Source organism: Halichoerus grypus, chromosome 5, assembly GCF_964656455.1.
Source record: "Halichoerus grypus chromosome 5, mHalGry1.hap1.1, whole genome shotgun sequence".
NCBI lineage: Eukaryota > Metazoa > Chordata > Mammalia > Carnivora > Phocidae > Halichoerus > Halichoerus grypus.
In genome coordinates this window covers 37,857,349-37,878,912 of record NC_135716.1, presented here as the reverse complement: position 1 = coordinate 37,878,912, position 21,564 = coordinate 37,857,349, and the positions used below count along the sequence as shown (strand labels likewise).

The following is a 21,564-nucleotide window of genomic DNA, read 5'->3' as shown; positions in this document are numbered from 1 at the left end:
TTTTCGTCTTGCTGCAGCATCAAGCATGGATTTAAAGAACAGAGGCCATTTCATAATGGATAAACTTATCAAATCACTAGGATGCACACCTGAACTAATAGGATACTGTATGTCAGTTACACTGCAATTTAAAAAAAACAAATAAAATAGGAATATTTTTTTAAAAAAGAGCAGAGGCCAGATGAGAGACTAACATGACACTCAAGGGAAGATGTGGTCTAGGTGATGGAAGGAAGGAAGGTACAGAGTCAAGAAATGGGACAGGATGTCCCCAAAAGAGACTGAACTATAGGTAGTGACCCTCTGAGCCATCCACAAAGCCATTGGAAAGTCCTAGAATCAAGCAGGGATTCAGTTCACCCCTAAGATTTGTGCAGCTTTGGCAGGAGTACAAATAGAGGTGCCCCTCTTCTCTTCCCAACCCCAGCCCTGTTCCATTCTGAGTTGGGGGCTTGCTCTTCTGCCTGTGTGACCTCAGCCTGCACAGCCAAGCTCTCTCCTCACCCCTTCAACCATAGGCGACTTGGCTACTCCTAAGAGTGCACATGCCAGTAGCACTGTCCACCTTCTAGAGGACAGATACATGAAAGAGGCCCTGGAAGGGGGCTCAGGGCCACGTGGGTAGGGACTTCCAGGGTCCTAGGAACCCAGAACATGGTTCTGAAAGAGGAAGCATGTGTTCCCTATGGGGCTCTACTCTTGGCCCCATGGACTCCTTGCCCCTTGGGAAGGAACATGTTTATAGGAAGGCCAGAGCAGGGTCCTCTAAAAGATGGGCCCCAGGATAGAAATCCTGATGGGTTGTGCCTAAGGTCAGAAATGGCAAGGATTGGGATGGAGGAAAAGACTGAGTTAGGACCTTTGTATTCAACAAGGTGTGTGTGTGTGTGTGTGTGTGTGTGTGTGTGTGTGTGTTTCTCTGTATGTTTTAGGCAGGTGGGTGGCAGTGATGACAGATAGAAGGTAAAGAAGAAGAACCACCCTTAATACAACTCTATTGCCTTAGAATCAAATGAAACTGATGGATACTGCTCTAACAGATTGATCTTCTCATTTTCCGTGGTAAACTTTAGTTTCTACCAAATTTAAAGACAAACAAGCAGAGTGGGAGATGTTGGGAGATTATACACTGAGAAGTGGTAGCTGGCAGCAAAAAAGAGGTGAGTCTCCAAATAGAAAAGCACATCAGTTGGGAGTCATTTAGTGTCAGGGAAAATAGCCCTACATGCTTCAAAATCTCCTTGGGACAGGAGTCCATTAGAGCATGGAGCAATGATGAAAGTGCTTTTAGAAGTTTCCATTTTTTGGGAAAAAGTATTTGCTTTCAGTCATCTAAAAAATGCATTAATTTAGAACTCCTTCTTCTCCAGAAGTTTGGGATAAGTTGGGTATTGCTGTAGTTCCTGTTTAATCTGCGACTTTCTGTTGGCTCTCCTCTGGATCAGAACAGCCTGATCAAATTTTGCTGTTGTTCCTCCTCCTCTTCTCCTTCCTGGTGAATTCTGCCTGTTCCTGCACAGAAGTGCATCGCAGGACCCATTTGCTGGTCAGGCAGCATAAAGTCAGCTCCACTAATCTAAGTCTAAAAATGAAGTGACAGTTCTGCCATTATGCCGTAATCCACAGTCACATCATTAAGTTGTTCATCATAGCCTCAGATGGGACTTCTAATTCTCTTACAACAGCTGACAAATGGCAGGAACAGACATGCCCACTCACTGGAGCTACTTCAGCAGAAGCAGGAGAGATGAATGAGGATAATGGGTAATAGCAAAGAAGGTCCATTCATCCCCCTTCTCCCCAGCTCTCAACCCTGGAACACCTGGGCCACCACTCTGGGGGCTTGGTGCCACTTGCCAGGAGCTGGATCATAGCATGGCTCCAAGAGGGGCATGAATCTCTGAGAGAGCCCTCATGTGGCCTTTATGAGCTCAGCTCATCTCAAGTGGATTCCTACTACTTCTCTGCTCTCAAGTCCTCTCCTTTGAAGGTCAGCCCTGAAAGCTTCACTGAAGATGGTGGCCCCACTTCATGCTTACTCAATGCTTAGCCTCTTTCTCATGAACAAAAAGGCATGAGTAGGCTAGCCTGGAAACCCAACCATTGTTTATAGTATAGCTCTTAAAGACAGGGATTCTAAGTGGCAAACAACTGTCTTACAAACAAGCTTGAATAAGTTGGGGCCATCTTGTTTGTACATGTGTGTGCATTTTGTACCTATATCTTCCCAAAACTGGCTCTGGGGCCAGTCTTGATCTGAAAGGGTGGGTAAGATACAGTGATGATGGTGATGGTGGTGGTGGTGGTGGTAGGAGGAGAAGAAGAGCTAATACATTCTCCAACCCTACTCTGTAGTACCAGTGCTTGACAATGACTGTGCCTTATAATGTCTATGACTATTCTGTGAGGTAGGAATTACTAACCCCCTTTTAGAGGTAGGAAGCTGGGCTGGAATTCTCTAACTTGCCTGAGGTCATAAAGATGGGAGGTCACAGAGCCGGGCATTCTAACCCAGCCCATGCTCTTAATGAACATCGGACAACAGATCCTACAAGGCACCTGGCACTTACACTTTGTACTTGGGGGCTCAACTTCACTCAGTTTTCCTAGGGTCCAGCTCTGATCTTGTCCTTTCATTCTAAAAACTAGGTTCTGCTTTGTTCCCAGTAACCAGTCTTCTTGTCTTAAGGCCATTTCTGGTCACTGTATCCTTATCAAATTCCCCTGCATTGAGTGCCCGTCATACCCAGGATCTCTACTTTCCCAGGACAAAATATTTGCCTTGATCTTTCTAGCACTGCCTATGAGTCTGAGATTCTGGGTGGGTTTCCCAGTACCTTCTAGATTTATGGATAACTGCTATTTTCTTGTTGCCTTTGACAGACCACCCTGTTGCTGACCACCAGCTTCACTGAGCCACACTGCCTCTCTCTGACTTCCATACACTCCTATATTCTAGGCCCACTTATAAGCTTTTGATATCCTTGGTCACTGCATAATACTTCCTCAACTTTTGCCATCTATTCCCTAGGTTTAAACCACCCCCAGGTAACACTAAAGCATTTGTAAGAGGACTATAAGCAAACCTGAATTTTCCCCCAGAGGGGTGGCAGGGAGCCTGGACCACACACTGCTTCTGCAACAACCAGGGTCATAACCCAGTCTTCCCTTAGTGGTCTGCCTTTTGGAAGCTCTGTCCACCCACTGGGTTGGCTAGTAATAATTTTGCCCAGTCTTTTAGGCCCCCTCTCATCACTATCACTGACACCAGGGGCTCATTTGGAAGCTTTCTCAAGTGTATTTTCCATTATTGATTAAACATATAAAGAGGGGGGCTTTATTCATTAATTCTCTCCTGGAATTCTTTGTAAGAAAAGCAGTCAGAGCAAGCAAAGAATATAATACCCAGTGGTCCTGCCAGCTTCCCTCTGTGGGCAACAAAAGAAGACCAAAGAGTATGGAGCCAGAGGGTCTCCCACCTTTCCTGGAGCAGTCTGGTAGGTATGGTAATCCCTGTGGCCAACTTCTGGTGAGGCATCAGGGTAGGGGAAAATGATAGTGAAAAGAATCATGTATGAAGACCTGTAGGTTGGATGTCAGGACAAGTTTTAGAGAAAATTGAGAATTAGATGCCACAGAGTAGCTGTGAAGTGAAAGAACTGGAAATAAGTGAAAAATTGAATGGGCATTGTGTTGCTTAGGATTAGAAATTGGATCCTTATCTTAGAGAGGCACAGTAAAGACTAGTGTGCTTTTAAAAATTGCTTTTAGTTTCTGAAGTACATTTTCTTTTGAATGTGATTTTGAAAAGATACTAGGCTATGTGGGACCCTAGAACCATAAAAAACCTATTTGGACATTGTTCCAAACCACGGAAGAAAACATAATAATTTTGCAAATCATTTGACATCATAGAAAGGCACTGTTTCCATCTGGAGATAAAGTTTACCCTAATTCCACCATGTTTTCCAATGTCACAGTTCTTCACATCTGGGAATCCATCCCATTTTCTTCCTTGGCTCCCTATATCTCTGGTTCAAATGAAACATGGACAGTTACCTATAGCAAATACTCTGAGCAACTCCACAAAGTCTGGTTGCCAGGAAAGCCCAACGGCCCAAAAGGAGAAAGATGAGGCAATACACTCAGTATAATTTAGGCATGCTCATTGCCCAGTGCCTTCTTGTTCTCTTGACAAATGACCTGGGTTTATTTTCAAGAGTGGGATAGGCAAACTCAGTTGGGAATGCAACATGGCTAAAGCAGGAAAGCATTAGTTGGAAGTCTGGGACTCTTCCCAATTTCTTACCCTGTGATGCTAATTCCATCACTAATATTAATGAGATATGGGGCAGTTGAAATCCTGAGTTGCATCTCCAAGATCAGAAAAGGAGCCATACAATGAAATATCTGTCAAATATTTTGAGATACTTAGAAGCACAGAATGTTAGAGCTGAAAGTCATACGTATCTATGAGAATGTGGAAATAGACCATTTTCATTAAAAACAAGACAAAGCACTACAAATTACTGAGCCTGAAGTGGTTTGAGATCTATGTACACTAGATCAAGCAATATGTGCCCAAACTATCACAGGGCCTCTTGAGTCTCATAATGAAAAGATGAGCTCATACTTACTGAGTAGAAGTAAACAAAGCAGCTCTCTAAATACCAACACCATCCCTTTACACTCAGCACCTAAACTGAAGGCTTTGGATAACCATTTCATGCTTTTCTCCATTTTGTCTTAGTAGGAATCCTGTCTCTCACTTCCCTTTCCTGGTTTTGGTCTGTCTAGGGCTTTGTCAATGAGCAAGAAGCTCTTTCAAAATATTGGACATTGATACAGAATTTTCAGAAAATTTGGTGGTGGTGACAGCAGAGGTTTTAATCTGTCATAAAAACAGACAGTGCAACTAGATAGCAGAACTGAGAAACCCACGGACACCATTTAAACAAAACTAGGTAATAAGTTATCCTCACCAACCCCAAATACAAGCAGATGAAGACAAACCATTAATAGCCACAAAATCTGCATGGTAGCAGGATCTGTACAGGAGGAAGGAGAGAGAAGCAACTGGGCAGGGTTTGATAAACCAGAGAACAGGGTCCCCTGGGTGGCTCAGTTGGTTAAGCATCTGCCTTCGGCTCAGGTCATGATCCCAAGGTCCTGGGATCAAGCCCCATGTTGGGCTCCCTGCTCCACGGGGAGCCAGCTTCTCCCTCTCCCTTTGCCTCTCCCCCTGCTTGTGTTCTCTCTAGATATCTCTGTCACTATCTGTCTCTATCAAATAAATAAATAAAATATTAAAAAAAAAAAGAGAACAGACAACAGGTATACACTGGAAAGCATAGTGGGCCAATTTGAGGAGGGCAGCTGAAACTGGAAGTGTCGATTTTTCCAACACCAGGTGAAGAAAAGGGCCCATGATAAGAATGACTGAAGAGGCTGGATCTGTCTCACCCTTTGAATTCTCAAAAACAACCCAGAGCTCCCTTCCACAACAGAGTCCCACAGCTAGGAGAAACTTATGGGAATGGAATAAAAATTGATCAGGACATAGACAATAAAAGGATGAGAAAAGAAGTCCAGTCCCATGTGGTGGGAAAGAACTGAGTTCCAAAGTGTCAGAAAACAAGCTCATGTATGTATTAACACAGCACAGCAACAGAAGAGGGAGCAGAAAACTTTCCTGAACCTCATTTCCTGCCTTGTTCTAAATGCTCAGGAAAACTAATGTCACATAAAAATAAGCAACACTTAAAGCCCATACAAAGTTACTATTTAAAAGCAGAAGACAATGAAAATAATATCCCTACAAATAATAAAAACCTTGGAAAGACGTGTCCGTAAGACAGATCAAAATTGTAACTTATTACCTCAAATTGAAGCAAAACACATTAAGAAAGTAACTGAAGACCTGAAAGAACAACAGAAGTCAGAAATAGGAAAGACTCAGGGGCACCTGCCTGGCTCAGTCAGTGAAGCATGCAACTCTTGATCTCAGGGTTGTAAGTTTGAGCCCCACACTGGGTGTAGAAATTGCTTAAAAAAAATTTCTTAAAAAAAAAAAAAGAAAGAAATAGGAAAAACTCATAAATGAGCTGACAGAACTCAGGAAAGATGTAAAAATAAAAGAAAAAAATTATTTCAGAAACAAAGACTAAACTATAAGGAATAATGAGAGCAAAATGCACAACAGTTAATGCCTTAAAAATCAAAGTGAAAAGAAGTATGGACTCTGAGAAACAAACTGAGGGTTTTAGAGGGGAGGAGGGTGGGGGGAGCCCAGTGATGGGTATTAAGGAGGGCACGTATTGCATGGAGCACTGGGTGTTATACGCAAACAATGAATCATGGAACACTACATCAAAAACTAATGATGTACTGTATGGGGACTAACATAACATAAAAAAAAAGAGGTAAAATTTTAAAATAAAAAAATAAAGACTGAGATAAAAAGAAATTGGGAAAAAAGATCATTGAAGATAGGCAAAGAAAGTCCAATATACAGATAATAGAAATTCTTGAAGGTGAAAATTAAAGAGAATAGAAAAAATTACTAACATATAATTCAAGAAAACATTCCTGAAAAAAATGAAATCATACATATTGAAAAAGCACATCACTCTTCTGCTTCAGGCCAAGATGGAATAACAGGGAATGGATTTACTCTCCAGTATGAAACAACTTAAAAAACTGGACAAAATGTATGAAATAAGGGCTTCAAGGCACTGGACATCAAGTAATGAAGGGCAGTGATTCCTGAGATATAGAAAACGTTGAGGTCAGCACTATGATTGTCCCAACTTGTTACCTTGTGATAGTTTCCAGATTGTGGTACAAGAAAGGAAATCTGGCAGGAGAAATCTGGCAGAAGGAATCTGGCAGATTCTTCAAGTTGAGAAGACAAAGTTATGAGTCCAGGAAGACCAAAAGAAGCTAGAGTTAGCAGAAAGAAATACTGAGAAAGAACCCATAGATCTGATGAGGGTCATGTAGGGCACTGAGCAAAATATTGATCAGTGATATCCAAGGCTGGGAAAGAACCACATGAGAGGATTGGAGGAAACAATACCTGATGCTCACACAGGCCTGGGAATAATGCCTGCAAAGAAGAAGGGCCCAGACGAGGAGAATAATCAATCAGTAGAAACCAACCCAGAACCAACAGATGTTAGAATTAACATCTATTAATTAACAGACAAGGACATTAAACAACTTTTATAACTATGTTCTATATGTTTTAAACTTTAATAGAAACATGGGAAATATGAGAGATCTGATCTGAACTTCTAGAGGTAAAAACTACAATGTCTAAGATTAAGAATACAGTGGATGAGATGACTGGCATTGCACACACACACAAAAAGGATGAGCTGAACTTGAAAACATAACTATCTAAATGAAATAGAGAGAAAAAACAATTTTAAAAAGTTAGCAGACTTTTTAAGCTCTAGGACAATTTCAATAGGCTAATAGACATGTAATTGGAGTCTTTGAAGGAGAGGAAGGAGAGAGGGGTTGAAAATTATTTGAAGAAATAATGTCCAAGATTTTTCCAAACTTGATGAAAACTATAAACTCACAGATCCAAGAAGCTCAATGGATCCCAAGTATAAAAAACATGAAGAAAACTCCACGAAGTCACATCAAAATCAAATTGCTCAATGCCACTGATAAAGAGAAAAGCATAAAATCAACCAGAGATAAAGGACACTTAACATACAAAGGAACAAGATAAGGATGACAGATTTCTTTTTGGGAACAATGCAAGTAAGAAGGTCACATCAATCTAGACTTCTACATCCACCAAAAACATCTTTCCAAAAAAAGTGTGAAATAAAGACTTTTTTAGACATAAAAAGCTGAAAGAATTCATCACCAGCAGACCTGCATTGTTAGAAATGTTATAGGACATCTAAGGCAGAAGAAAAATGGTACCAGATGGAAATACAGTTCTACACAAAGGAACAAAGAACACCGAAAATGGTAAGTACATGTGTATAATGTAAAATTTTTTTATTATTTAAATTTCATCAAAAAATAATTGTCTGTTTAAACAAAAATAATAGCAATGTATTTTAGGATTTATAACATATGTAAAAGTAAATGAATGTCAACAATAGCACAAAGTCCAGAAAGGGAGAAAAAGAAGCAAAGCTCTTATAATATACATTAAATGCTATAATGTCATTTGAAGGTAGACTATGATAACTTAAAGATATAAATTATAAACCCTAAAGCAACAACTAAATAATAGTCATAGCTGATAAGTCAACAAAGAAGATAAAATAAAATCATACAAAATATTCAATTAATCCAAAAAGAAGGCAGAAATAGAGAAAAATGGAACAAAATACAGATGAGACAAATAGAAAACAAATAAAATGATAGATTTAAACCTACTCATATCTATAATCACATTAAATGTAAATGGTCTTAACACCCTCAGTTAAAAGGCAGAGGTTATCAGAACGGATTAAAAAGGCAAATAGGTTAAAAGTGAAAGAATGAAAAAAGATATAATAATAGTAATCATAAGAAAGCTTAACTTCTGTGCATCAAAGAACAAGACCAACAGAGTGAAAAGACAACCTACATAATAGGAGAAAATATTTGCGAACCGTATATCTGATAAGTGGTTAATGTACAGAATATATAAAGACCTCCCACAACTCAGTAACAAAAAAAAAAACCCAACCTGATTAAAAATGAGCAAAGAACTTGAATAAACATTTCTCCAAAGAACATGTATGAATGGCAAATAAATATGGGAAAAGATGTTCAACATCACTAATCGTTAGGGAAATGCAAATCGAAATCCCAATGAGATACTACTATCTTATACCCATTAGGATGGCTACTATCAAACAAAAAAAAACCCCCAGGAAAGTAACAAGTGTTGGTGAGGATGTAGAAAAATTGGAACGCTTCCTTGTGCACTGCTGGTGCAAATGTAAAATGGGACAACCACTATGGAAAACAGAAGAGTGGCTTCTCAAAAAATCGAACATAGAATTATCATATGATCCAGCAATTCCTTTTCTAGGTATATATCCAAAAGGTCTCAAAGAGATTTTTAGACACCCATGTTCAGAGCAGCATTATTTACAATAGCCAAAAGATGGAAGCAACCTAAGTGTCCACTGACAGATGTTTGGATAAACAAAATCTTATACATATAAAGATGACTGGACACACAAATCTATATACATACAATGGAATATTAGTCAACCTTAAAAAGTAAGGACATTATGACACATGCTACAACATGGATGAACCTTAAAGACATTAAGAAAAGTGAAGTAAGCCAGTCACAAGAAGACAAATATTGTATGATTTCTCATATATGAGGTACCTAGAGCAGTCAAATTAATAGACAGAAAGTAGAATAGTAATTTCCAGGTGGAAGGGGGAAGGAAGAATGGGGAGTTTGTTTAATGGAAATAAAGATTCAGTTTTGCAAGATGAAAAGAGTTTTGGAGATTAGTTGTACAACAATGGTGCATGTCCTTAATACTACTGAACTGTACATTAAAAATAGTTAATGTGATAAGTTTCATATTATGTATATTTTATCACAATTAAAAATAATAAAAAGGAAGCTAGAGTTGGTATATTGATATTACACAAAGTAGATTTCAGAGCAAATAATATCACCAGAGAGAAACAAGGCTATACTATAACATCTAAGTGGTCAATTCATCAGGAGGAAAAAGCATACCATGTACCTGGGAATATTGACCCGCATGACCCATTCCATGATATATTTCTATAAAATCATGAGACTTTAAAGAACAAGAAAAAAATATTTCAGGGAATAGAAAACAAGAACATGTAGCATAAAATAGAAAAAAATTACATTATCATCAGACTTTGATAGTGCCACTTTATGCCAGAAGAAAATAGAGTAAAATGTGTAAGATAATCAGGAAAAGAAAATGTGAGCCAAGATTTTGCATTCAGCAAAATTTACTCTCAGTTGCAAAGGGTACAGACATATTGCTATCAACATGTGACAATTTAGGGAAACTGGTCCCATAGACCTCCCTGAAGAGTCTATAAGAGAACAAACTCTGAACTATCAAAATAACAAGAAAGATGTTTGTAGGGAGCATTAAGTATATACAGTAGTCCTTCTTATCCACGGGGGACATTTTCCAAGACCCCCAGTGATGCCTGAAACTGAGGACAGTACCAAACCCTTTATATGCTATGGTTTCTCCTACACATACCTATGATAAATTTTAATTTATAAATTAGGCAAGTAGGTGATTAACAACAATAATAAAATAGACCAATTACAACAATACACTGCAATAAAACTTATGTGAATGTGGTCTCTGTCTCAAAATATCTTCTTGTACTGTACTCACCCTTCTTGTGATGACGTAAGATGATAAAATACCTACGTGACGAGATGTAGTGAAGGGAATGACGTGGGCATCGTGACCACAGTGTTGGGTTACTACTGACTTGCTGACAATACATCAGAAGAAGGATCGTTTGCTTCCAGACCCAGGTTTACCATGGGTAACCAGAACCGTGGAAAGTGAAACTGCAGATAAAAGGGGATGACTGTAATTACTTGTCAACACCAAGACTAAATGAAGTCCAGGAGGGAGAGGAAAGTATTAAATAGCTCTATGCTCTGACAACGTAGATACAGTACAACTATTTTTTTTAATGGTGGTGGAGGGGGAGTGGAGAGATCATATACAAAACATTTCAAAATGTTTTTGGTCATCATAATGATGGTAAGATTGGTATTGTGATTCTGAGGCTGCTGTGTATGAAATATGGGATAAAATAAATAAGAAATTGTGGGATATTCTCATTCTATCATTCCATGTCCTTGAGAATCAGGACTCTTGGCATGAAAGAAAAGAGATACAGATTTAAGAAGTTAATAAAAGCTCTGTAATTCAGTGTTCTCTCTCTCTCTCTTTCCTCTCCTCCCCCTTGCTTTCTGTATTTGATGGTTATATATACATATAGACTATTTTATATACATTTGATTATTTTATATATATTTAACTAATCCTGAGCTCTTTTCCCTAAGGACAACACCAAATGGCTGCCTAACTCACTAAATGTATCTACCATAAAGTGGCTATGGCTGGTAATAGTGTCAGGTGTTATTTTTCCCATGATTGTCAGTATTTTAACAGGAATGTTCTAGACACTCAATGCCCTTGATCTAAGTAATTGCCTTCTGTGGTGGGCATTCATATTGGTCTGTACAACATTCATTCTCCCTTGTCAACCAAGTGCCAATTTTATGCTAGCACCAAGTGGTTATGTGCAAGGCACATAGGCTGGGATTCTCCCTCCCTCACCCTCCACCCTTGCTCTCACACACACACTCTCTCTCTCCATGGGCTTTCTTGTATTCACTTCTCCCTGCATGTCTGACTCATTCTTTTTGCCCTGCAGTTCAATGTCATTAGTTTTTTCCATGCATATGGCAGAAAATGCCTTTACCAGAGCTTCCAAATTTACACGTGGCATACGGACTAGCTGTTTCTGAACTACAATTCTAGGATCCTATGTCCCAGAGGATCCTAGTGGCGCAGCTTTGGTTAGGTGCATTCCCCTGATCCAATCAATTGGATCTAGGAGAGGGCTGCGTAGTACCAGCATGACAGGAACTGCTGGAGCCACCCCTATGAGTGGGTAGGCTGGGTATAGCAGTCAGGGCAGTGCAGGGACAGGGCAGACACCCCAAGAAGGTGTCCACTACAAGCCTGACTGTAGTTGACCCATTCGGGATTCCCAAAGCTATATTCCCAGGGTCATGATCTTATCGAGGCCAGGGCCCAGAAGGGTTGTTGACTAACATAGACACTGCAGAAGGACCTCCACGTTTAAGTAGACATGTTGGATATCATATCCATCAGTGCTACATTCCAAGTCTTTCCAGTTCTGTTTTCTGGGCAGTTGGATTTTATTTCCTGGCATACCCTGAGGTTGGATGGCACCATGTGAGCAGCTCTGGCCCAATAGGCTGTGAGCATTTAATGACTTATGAGAGGCCTTCCAAGATGGTCCTTTCCCTTTGGCATGAACATTGGCAATGTTTGAGACCATGGTTGTTCCATCATTTGGATCCTGGCATGGATATTACAGTGCAAAGGACCTGTGGTGGATATGTAATATAAGCAGAAATGAGTCATTGAGATTTGGGGCTGTTTGTTAGTGCAGCACGCCTACCTTACTGACAGATACCATGCGAACTGGGCTGGGATCAGCATCATTTCTGGAAAAAAGTCTCTTAAAGTCTCTAATTCATAGTACTAAGTCTGTCACACAGACTCTTCTCCCCTCCTCTGTTCTGAGTCTCCCATGTATTTTTTATCCTTACCTCAGACGTAAAAGTGCTATTTCTTCGTAGTGATACCACCAAGGAATAACACATTTGAGTGCTTCTTTCTTGCTTGGATGGGGGTGATGCCTTGTGGTGTGCACACATGGACAGTCTGGTTAGGGGAGTTTGGCATTCAATCCAACTCAAAAAGAGCTGTCCTTTCTTGAGACTTAGCCTGGTTTTTTAGAAGGACAGGGCCCCAAGCAGGGGATACAGCATAACCAGATAAGGCTCCTGATGCTCTCCCTCTTCCTGCAAAAGTCACAGAAGAGAGGTTTAGGAGTCTAGAAAGCCAAGCTAAAAGCCATGGGTGCTCCAGCCCACATGCAGATCCCAAATGTGGGAATGCGATGTGATGATTTTATGAAATATAAAAGTCAAATGAATTTTTCATGAAGGAGTTATCTTCCCAAAATGCAATAATGGAAAATTCCTTTCAAGAACTGGTGTTTAGACCTCACAAAAATGCGCAGCAAATTGCATTGTGATTTATTTGTCAATGTTTTTATAGGTTAGGCGTTACTTTCTACCCCACAGCTGGAGTCAATTTTTAATATTTAAAAGTGGAAAGAAAGCAAAACCTAAACACATCCAGAGCTGTCTGTTTTAGATTGAGCTTTTCCCAAACAGTGCTATGGAGAACTGAACCCTGAGCGTGGTCGGTCAGCAGCCAGCTGGCACCTTACTTCCCTGCAACATAGAATTAAAGTATCTGGGACCGGGCAGATTACACAGAAGACCTTCTAAATTGTAGCTGGTGGGTCTGGTGTTTATAACCACTTTCAAATGCATGTAGCCTGTCTGCCCTTTTGATTGAAGAAGGAAAGAGTCTTTCTGCTTTTTATTCTGGGTTCCCCTTCATGATCAGAGCTCAAGGTGCCGTGAACGTAATTTTCAAGTCCAGTGGTTTCTGGCCCCCTTTGATGGCTGGGTTAGCAGGGATCCCACAAGACAGTCTCCTTGGTGATTTCCAGGACACCAATCAACTACAGAGAAGCAGCCTGGCCTCTCTAGACTTTTGACTTCTGCGGAGTCTGGGAAACAACTCAGGGCCCATCTTCTTGGGCCTGCAGGTGAAAGCCCGAGGCTGGCCTTGAAGGTGGATTCTCACGGCAAGAATTCAAATCCCAGAAGAGATCAAGCCTTAAAGCTTAATCCCATTACTCATTCCCTTGGGCCCAGTCTCCAGGCTCAAAAAGGGGCCTCATGATATCTGGTGACAAAGAATTCACAAAGCAAACCTGGGTCTGGGCTTCTGGGAACAGCACAGCCTGGTGTTCTCAGAAGCACAGCATTCATACCTCAGCGCATGGCACATCATATTTCAGGCTCAGTTGCAGCCCCCATTGTTGGAGCCTTCAGGCTGGCACCGGTTGCTGTTAAGGCTGCCATGTGTGTGCTTACCAACAAAGGATTCTGTAACACGCAACATCTGGAGCGAGGAAAAACAGCCCTAATTGTGACAGGCGTGATCCCTTTGGGTAAGCGTTGATACCCTTCCGATGGAGGGGGTGTTTCTCTTTGCCCTCTCCCTCCTGCTCCCTCCTGATCGTTCTATAGCCAAGGCCCACAGGAGGAGTTGACCCATTTCCAAATGTGTGCGTTGGTCCAGCTAAATCAGCCAGTGGTGGACTCTTGGGGCTGCTGAAGACAGCCCCCAGTCGGACTTTGAGAAGCACCAACCACTCCACTGAGACAAGCTTTGGGTTACAAGGAGCCCCAGCAAACCATGGAAAGGTCAAATGTGGCAGCATTTTAGACTCAGCTTCAGCTACCATGGCCTCTTCCCAGGAACCATGCTCAGGGTCTTCAAGAGAACCCTTTCAATAAATCCCCACATTCACGGCATCAACAAATGAAGGGGCTGGGGAAGAACAACGATTATTACCCGTCACAAAAGGATTTCTCGCCTCACAAAAGGATTTGCCATGGATTTCCTTTTAAAGGTGCACACCCCAAGAGCACTTATCATATGATTCGATTTAATGACCAAACCTCCAAGAACACACCCAAGGCATAGAGTCTGGTATATGGGCAATTGGAACTAATGTGCAGTGGATCTGCCCGCCAGCAGGGGGAGCTCTTCCCCTGGTTCAGGCAACCTCCAACAGGTCTCCAAATCATCTACCCAATAAAAAACTGACTAGGGCTTACAGAGTGGAGAGTCACTGTCCAAGAGAACACAGATACCCAGTGGGTCTGTGATTTATCCTGAGGGCAATGGGGAGCCACTGAAGGATTCTCAGAGATCTGTGAAGTTGTACTGAGTTATCCTGTCTCTTTTGCTCAATATCTCTGACATCTTTGGGGAACACATTTGCAAGAATGGTGTTCCCTGCATTTTCAACTCCTCTTAAAATGCTTTATGGTGATGACCTATGAATCTTTTTTGGGGACCAAGGGCAGGTTCAAGTTTAAGGGTGTTTCTCAGGAAGCGGAAACCTTTGTTTTGTTTTGTTGGGAGCGAGGGGAAAGATAGGCAAGGTTTAGGGGAATTGGAGGGACGTGGAGGCAGAAATGCTATTGTTTTATGCTCCAGCGGCACTCCAAACCTTGAAGCAAGCAGCTTGGCACTGAAAATGGTGCTGTCTGAAAGTTAATGGGCAAGACATTCTGAGAAATGGGTTGTGGAGATAAGCATCGGGAGGAAAGTGCACTGTTTGAAGTTTGCCTGCATCCAGGAAACCAAGAAAAGCAGAGCCACCCATTAGCTGGACTGTAACGCACACACGCACATGCTCATGGAATCCAAACACTGTCCAGAGACAAACATCTCACAGAAGCAAATGAAGAATGACTTTGGAGGGGGAAAAAAAAAGAGGTGGGGAAATGGTATTTCCTTCCCGTGCTGGGGAACAGTCACGATATTCTTGGAGAGAGACGTGAGTGAGCTCCGGGGGGCAAGAACTGGGCACCGTCCCTTTATTCCTGCTGAATGTTGATAATAAAAGCAAATGTCTTGACTTCAGAGAGCTCCAAAAGGCATAGGCACCCAAGGGGAAGTGATGAAAATGAGAAATGAGTGTTGTCTTGAATACTTTATACCAGAATTAGGCCACTGTGATCTCCCTTCAGAATGAGGGCAATGGCTTTCGCACCTCTGGTCTTGATTACCTCTCCAATTTACCCTCCCTAGTGCTGCCAGGAGGATCTTTCTAAATCAGATCCTGCTTAGAATCCTTCAGTGGCTCCCCACTGCCCTCAGGATAAGGGCCCACCTCAGATTTAAGTGATGAGGCCCTCCAGACTCTTGTGGAGGTTACCTCTGAATCTCATCTCTTGCCCTTTCAGGAGACCTTGTAGCTCCCTGAACAGGCCATGTTTTCAGTGGCATAGGAAAGGTAAATGGTGCTGGGGCATTGTAATGTACCCTGGTCCTTTCACCTGACATAGGCTAGAAGTTGTCCAGACTCACATCTCTGAGGGGCCCCCACAGACTGGGCACATGCTCTCTTCTGTTCCCCTTTGCTCTGCTCCCTATAGTTTCCACTCTCCCTCTGGATCTTTGCACACACCCAGGCTCTCTTTTCACACCTCCCACTTCTGTTTTACCCTTCAAATGTTGAATTCAACATTCTTTCATTAGGGAAGCCTTTCCTGCCTCTCCAAGATTCAAAGGGACAGCCGTGATATCTCCCTCCCATGTCACCCTGTGTTTATCCCTGCTGTACCTTTTGCACACTGTAATTACCTGATGACCTGTCCATTGTCCCCTCTAGACTGTGAGCTCCACGGAAATGCAAGCTTTCCCCTGCTATGTTCCCATGCCTACTCTGTCGTCCTGTAGGAGCTCAAATAATATTTTCTCGGTGAAAACATTCCTTTCCCCCAGACTATCAAAAGACTACCTTGGCTTTTTGGGCCAACTTCCTCTGATCAAATAAGATCTATCATTAATGATGCCACAGTTTGGCCTGTGAATGGTACATCCATTGACAGATGGATCTGACTGCTCTGTTTGTGCTGTAAGGAATATCCCTCCTTCCTCAAGAGCTCTCTCTTGCAGGCACTTCCCTTACCTTAATATTTTATTATGCAGCCATTTTTCAGGGTTATAGGGGCATCATCTCTGTTTCACCGAATGTCAGAGTTGAGTAGTCAAGGCTAGTGGGGTTCGCTTGGTATTCCAGCAATTAGAAAGCTTTGTTAACAGGCCATCGGGGCTAAGGCTATGTGGTTACGTGCTCTCAACTCTACTTTTATACAAAAGGACCTGTAAGGAACTAGAAATCAGGAATTGCTAAAACATTTTCCAGGAATATCAGAGCATCATGAAAATAAACGTTCCATTGACTTTCTTACACCCTGCCCATCCATAGGACCTGAGCTCTGCAGGATAGTGAATCACCAGGTCAACGTGTGATCTCATCACTCTGATAGTCTCCTATTGTCTGACTCCTGGAGCGAGAGAAGCTATATATATTTTTTATATATATATTATATAATTATATATTATATAATATATATATTATATATGTGTTTATTATATATATAAATTATATATATAATTATATATATTATATATATATATAAAGTAAGAACACAGACTCATGCTCGGCTGCCTGCCACTTACTGATTCAGCACACCTTGGGAGAGTCACTTAACTTCTCTGTGCCTCAGTGTCCTCATCTGTAGAATGTGGACAGTAACAATATCTGTCTATCTCTCAGGGTTGTTGAGAGGAGTAAATGAGCTAATGAGGTGCATACAACAGTGCCTGACACAAGGTAAGTATCACAATAAATGTGAGCTATAATTAGGATTGTAACAAGAAGGGTGAATAGACTTTATCTCTTTGAGTTGCCTTAAAGATGCCCACCTCTACTTCCCCTGCTGTGTTGACAACATATCTTGTGTCAGTGTTGTACATTTCATCAGGACGTTGGCTGGTTTACTCCTGGCATGCTGGTTGTAGAAGAGATCTAGAAATGAAGTGGTTTTGCTGGTCTGATCAGGCTGGAGTGAGCTGTGGGAAGAGGCTTTCAGAATGTGGCCCTGTGGTTTCAGGACAAGGGAGCCACGGGTGAGGTCTGTTGCTTCTCGGATCAAGCGATAGAGCATTCTGAACTCCAGCCAGTCCCAAGGACTTGGTGATCTCAGCTTGGTCCTTGCTGCCAGCTTGAGTCCTCTGCAAACTGGAGCTGGCTGCGCAGATGCCATGCAATCTCCTTACTGGAGCCAGTTAGATTGGATTCTGGGTGGCAAAGGTCCTTCTGGGGAGGCTCGTGCAAAAGTGTTCCTTCCCACAGGCTGTTTGAAGGCAGATTGGCCCAGGAAGAGATGTTCTTAGAAAAGAACAAAGGAGAGTGGTCTGGAAGGAATTCAGAACCCCTTTTAGAGTTGGCAGGCCCCTTGTGGGAGAACACCAAAATGAGCTTGGACGAAGGTACCTCAGTGGGAAGATGGGAGGAGACACACAGGTTTGGGATCTTCATTGGAGCTAGCCCTAACAGGACTTGTGATGGATTGGATGGGGTGGGGGGAAAGAGAAAGGCTCTAAGGCTTTTTCTTAGAGTGACTGAGTGTCTGCACACCTCCTTTCCAGGCTAAGCTAGGCTGGTTGTGACAGGCCTGCTGGTCCTTCCTCCATCATCTTGCTCATCAAACTCCCCTCCCCGGAGGTCAGGACAGTCTCACTGTCCTTTGGAGGAACCAGGGTGATGAGGGGGCACTTGGAAATACCTTTCCTGGATGAAGTCTGCTTCCATCCAGCAAAATCTCTGGGCATCTAGCTGATTCACCACAAGGGTTGCTGGAATGACATCCATCCCTTCCCAGATGTAGGGCAAAGGCCACTTACAGGAGGGGACCATCAGCTCTTTCTCCCTCCCACAGAGTGTCCTGTGGGGCAGTTTTAGCAATTGCAATAAAGAGGAAAAAGAGTATGATGCTTCCGCCTGAATTACTATCAGAATCACGGCTAAGCCCGGGCTTTGCGGGAGAGGCTCCTGCCTTCACTTAGTCCCATCTCTTCCCTGTGTCTGCCCCCTCAACCAGCACCTCAGCAAACCAAGAAGGATACTCTGAAGGTCTAATTTGCAGAAAATCCTTTTGGATCTGAAAAGAGTTAGCTATCTGTTTCTAGAAAGCTCCTACATAATTCCCTCTCTCTCTCTCTCTCTCTCTCTCTCTCACACACACACACACACACACACACACAAACACACATTTTATTTATAGTCCGGGAAAGACCCATACATTCTGAATATATACTCCACCCTCCCCACAAATTACTGTAAAATTCTAAAAACCTACACATGCTTGTAAATAGATCACCCTTAAATGGAGCAGGATCTCTGAATATCCCATGAGTCATGCAGCTAAAATGTCCCCCAGGGAGCCTGAGTTGGCAGCACACATTTTCCTATAAAAAATTGAGTTCAGAGCTTTCCATGGCACCCAGCTCTATGCCAGGAAGAGCCCATCTGTGTTTAGCCGGGAAGCCATCAGTCAGGAAACGTGTGAGACCTGATGTTATGCCCCTCACCTGGTGGAAAGGCCCCCCGAGGAAGTCACTTAGAGCAATGAGGACAGAGTCATGCTGCCTGAGTAGAAAGAGCAGTAGACAAGGAACGGGGGCTCGGGTTCCAGTAGAGGCTCTGTCCTCACTGTGTTCCCCTAGGAAATGTGCTTACCTTCACTGGGCCTTTGTCACCTTATCTCTGAAAGGAAGGAGATGGACCGGATTAAATTAAACAGTGTCCGAGCTGGGTATGTGCTGTGGGAATGAAAAATATTTTTAAAAACTCAAATTCAGCTTCAGTCCTCAAAGAGCATAGAGTCTTGTGGATGGATAACTATGGCACTTCATGGTTAGGACTTGGGGCCCCCAAGAAGGCTGAGAGCCATCCTTTCACATTTAAGAGACTGATATTCTGTGTCTTCCTGACTAGAGCAGCCTCCGGATGGGGTGAACGGAAGTCCTAACCCCACAGAAATGTCACGGCCAAGAGAGGAGCCTACCACTGGCCATTGCTAAACCATGGAGCCTTTAAATTCACCCACCCCATCAGATACTAGGAAAGTGCTGATGGGGACAGGAAAGGAGTACAAAAAAGCTCAGATGGGGCCCTGGCCTGAGCTGTCCCCCATTGCTCCTCTCTGTGTCTCAGGCAAGCCAACCAGACCTTAGCAGAGGAGCTGGAAGTGAAGAGAAATCTCCTTAATGAGTTGGTGGGTGTCACTTTGTCTGCTGAAGGGCTACTGGGGGAGGCAGCCAGCCTGGGTTCCGGAAGGTGTCTCTAGGCCGTCTGGAGCCTGGTTAGGAGGATAAGCACTGTTTTCCATGGGGCCCCAGGCAGCCTCAGGCTGAAGGGTGCTCTTGGTGGTTCCTACCTGCTGATGCTGGGTCTCACACAAGGCCCTTCTCCCTCCTACTCACCTGCTTCTTCCGCATCTGCACACTCAGCAACCATGGCTATCTACTAATTCCCACTTGGAGGAAACAGATGGGGCTTGATAGCCACTGACCGCCGACTCCTTCTGGGCCCACCTTAAAGCCTCTGCACCCTCACTTCTGTCCCTCACCCTGGGCCTAGTGAGGTCTGTCAGCCTCTTTTCCCAGAGGTGTAGCAAGAGCCCTACTCCTTTTTCCTCTCTGGTTTCTACTTCTTTAACCTACCTCTCTCCAAAGGCAGCAGGCCCAGGTCTCTTTTTTCTATTCTTCCAAGCTAAAATGTGTGACTATCACTCACTAACTCCACGACTGGGATTTTTCTAGCTCTTAGGCTGGTTAGTTACCATTTGCTCGCACCCCCAAGCTGGCTCTTCCTTACTCTGAGCCTCAGGGGACTGACCCCCCCCCAAGTGGACTACATCTCCCAGAATCCCTTGTAACTGGTTCCGATGGGGTTTAGCCAATGGGAGGCACCCGGAAGAGGTTGGCGGCTGGGAGGAAAGATCGGTCAGGGTATTTCTCACCTGTTCCGTATGCTCTCTCTGCATTGGTCCAGTCTCCGGCTTTTGTTGAGTGCTTCCATGACTCAAGTTTCCACCAGGCAGTCCCTACGGGGTAGTTTCAGTTTTCACTGGGACGCAGTCACACCGTTCCTTCTCTTCCCCCGCCCCCCAGCCCTGGGGTGGTAATGACTTCCCACACTGCTGATCTCTGGGTGCCTCACCGTTCCTGTGTGTTCCCATAACCCTGCCCACGCTTCTGTAATAGTCTCCGAGCCTTCTGGGGGTGAATTCTGTTTCCTATTGTGACCATACTGACGCAATAGTCCTTCAGTTTTAACTTCAGAGCTTGACTCACTGCACTTTTCAAATTATATAATTTTTCCACCAAGATCACTAGAATGGATGCTTTGCTTTTAACATTACGCCTACTAGAAGTTCTAGAAGAACTCTATAGACAGGTTGAATTCCTTGATAAAGCCAGGAGCCCTGGGAAGAAAAGACACTCTCAGAGACAAGATAAAGAGGTCCACCAGGAAGTTTCTCCCATGACTAATGGGACTCCTGACCCTTACTCCTTGATGAAAAGAAGTGAGGGAGAGTGATCCCAGATCTGCTTATTTTTAAGGAAAAAAAAACAAAACAAAACAGAACCCTGAAAGAATTATGTGCCTGCCACCCAAAATGAACAAATGCTTACTTTTTAAAAATTTACTTCAGATCTTTTTAAAAGATTTACTTACTTATTTTTAGAGGGGGGAGGGGCAGAGGGGAGAGAGAGAATCTAGGACAGACTCCCAGCTGAGCCTGACTCCAGGCTCGATTCCATAGCCCTGAGATCAAGACCTGAGCCAAAATCAAGAGTCTGTGGCTTAACTGACTGAGCCACCCAGGCACCCCACTTCAGATCTTTTTTAAAAGAATTGAAGCATTACAGAATTAAAATACTCTATGCCCTCACACCAGACCTGTTCCCCTCCTTTCCTTCCCAAAGTCATCAGTGATGAGTTCTGTGTGTCCCCTGTCCTTCTCTTTACATTTTCACTATACATTCAGGTATTGATAAACAGTATATAACCTTGTTCCATGCCTTTAAACTTGTATGAAAACTGGTATCATATTCTACATATATTCTGCAACTTGCTTTTATCTCTCAACATTGTGTTGTCTAGATCTGGCTTTACTGCTACATATACATGGGATCCATGCATTCTGGTTGCTGTGTAATATTCCATCATATGTATGCTCCATCATTTACTCATTTTACCCAAATTCTCACTGGTGGGCATTTTGTGGTT

The 21,564-nt window shown here is 42.8% G+C and overlaps 2 long non-coding RNA genes across 2 annotated transcripts in view; one reads left to right on the top strand and one right to left on the bottom strand.

Annotated features, from left to right (window-relative positions):
• The window catches only part of LOC144381723 (uncharacterized), a 73,214-nt gene that overhangs the window by 22,827 nt on the left and 28,823 nt on the right, over positions 1 to 21,564 (top strand). The gene's annotated exons all lie outside the window — the stretch shown is intronic.
• LOC118532116 (uncharacterized) lies at positions 10,414 to 20,562 on the bottom strand. Its single transcript, XR_004915570.2, has 5 exons — positions 20,491 to 20,562; positions 20,291 to 20,374; positions 19,006 to 19,088; positions 12,368 to 12,622; positions 10,414 to 10,561 (listed from the first exon to the last, which is right to left on the bottom strand). It is a non-coding gene; the product is annotated as an uncharacterized LOC118532116 (long non-coding RNA).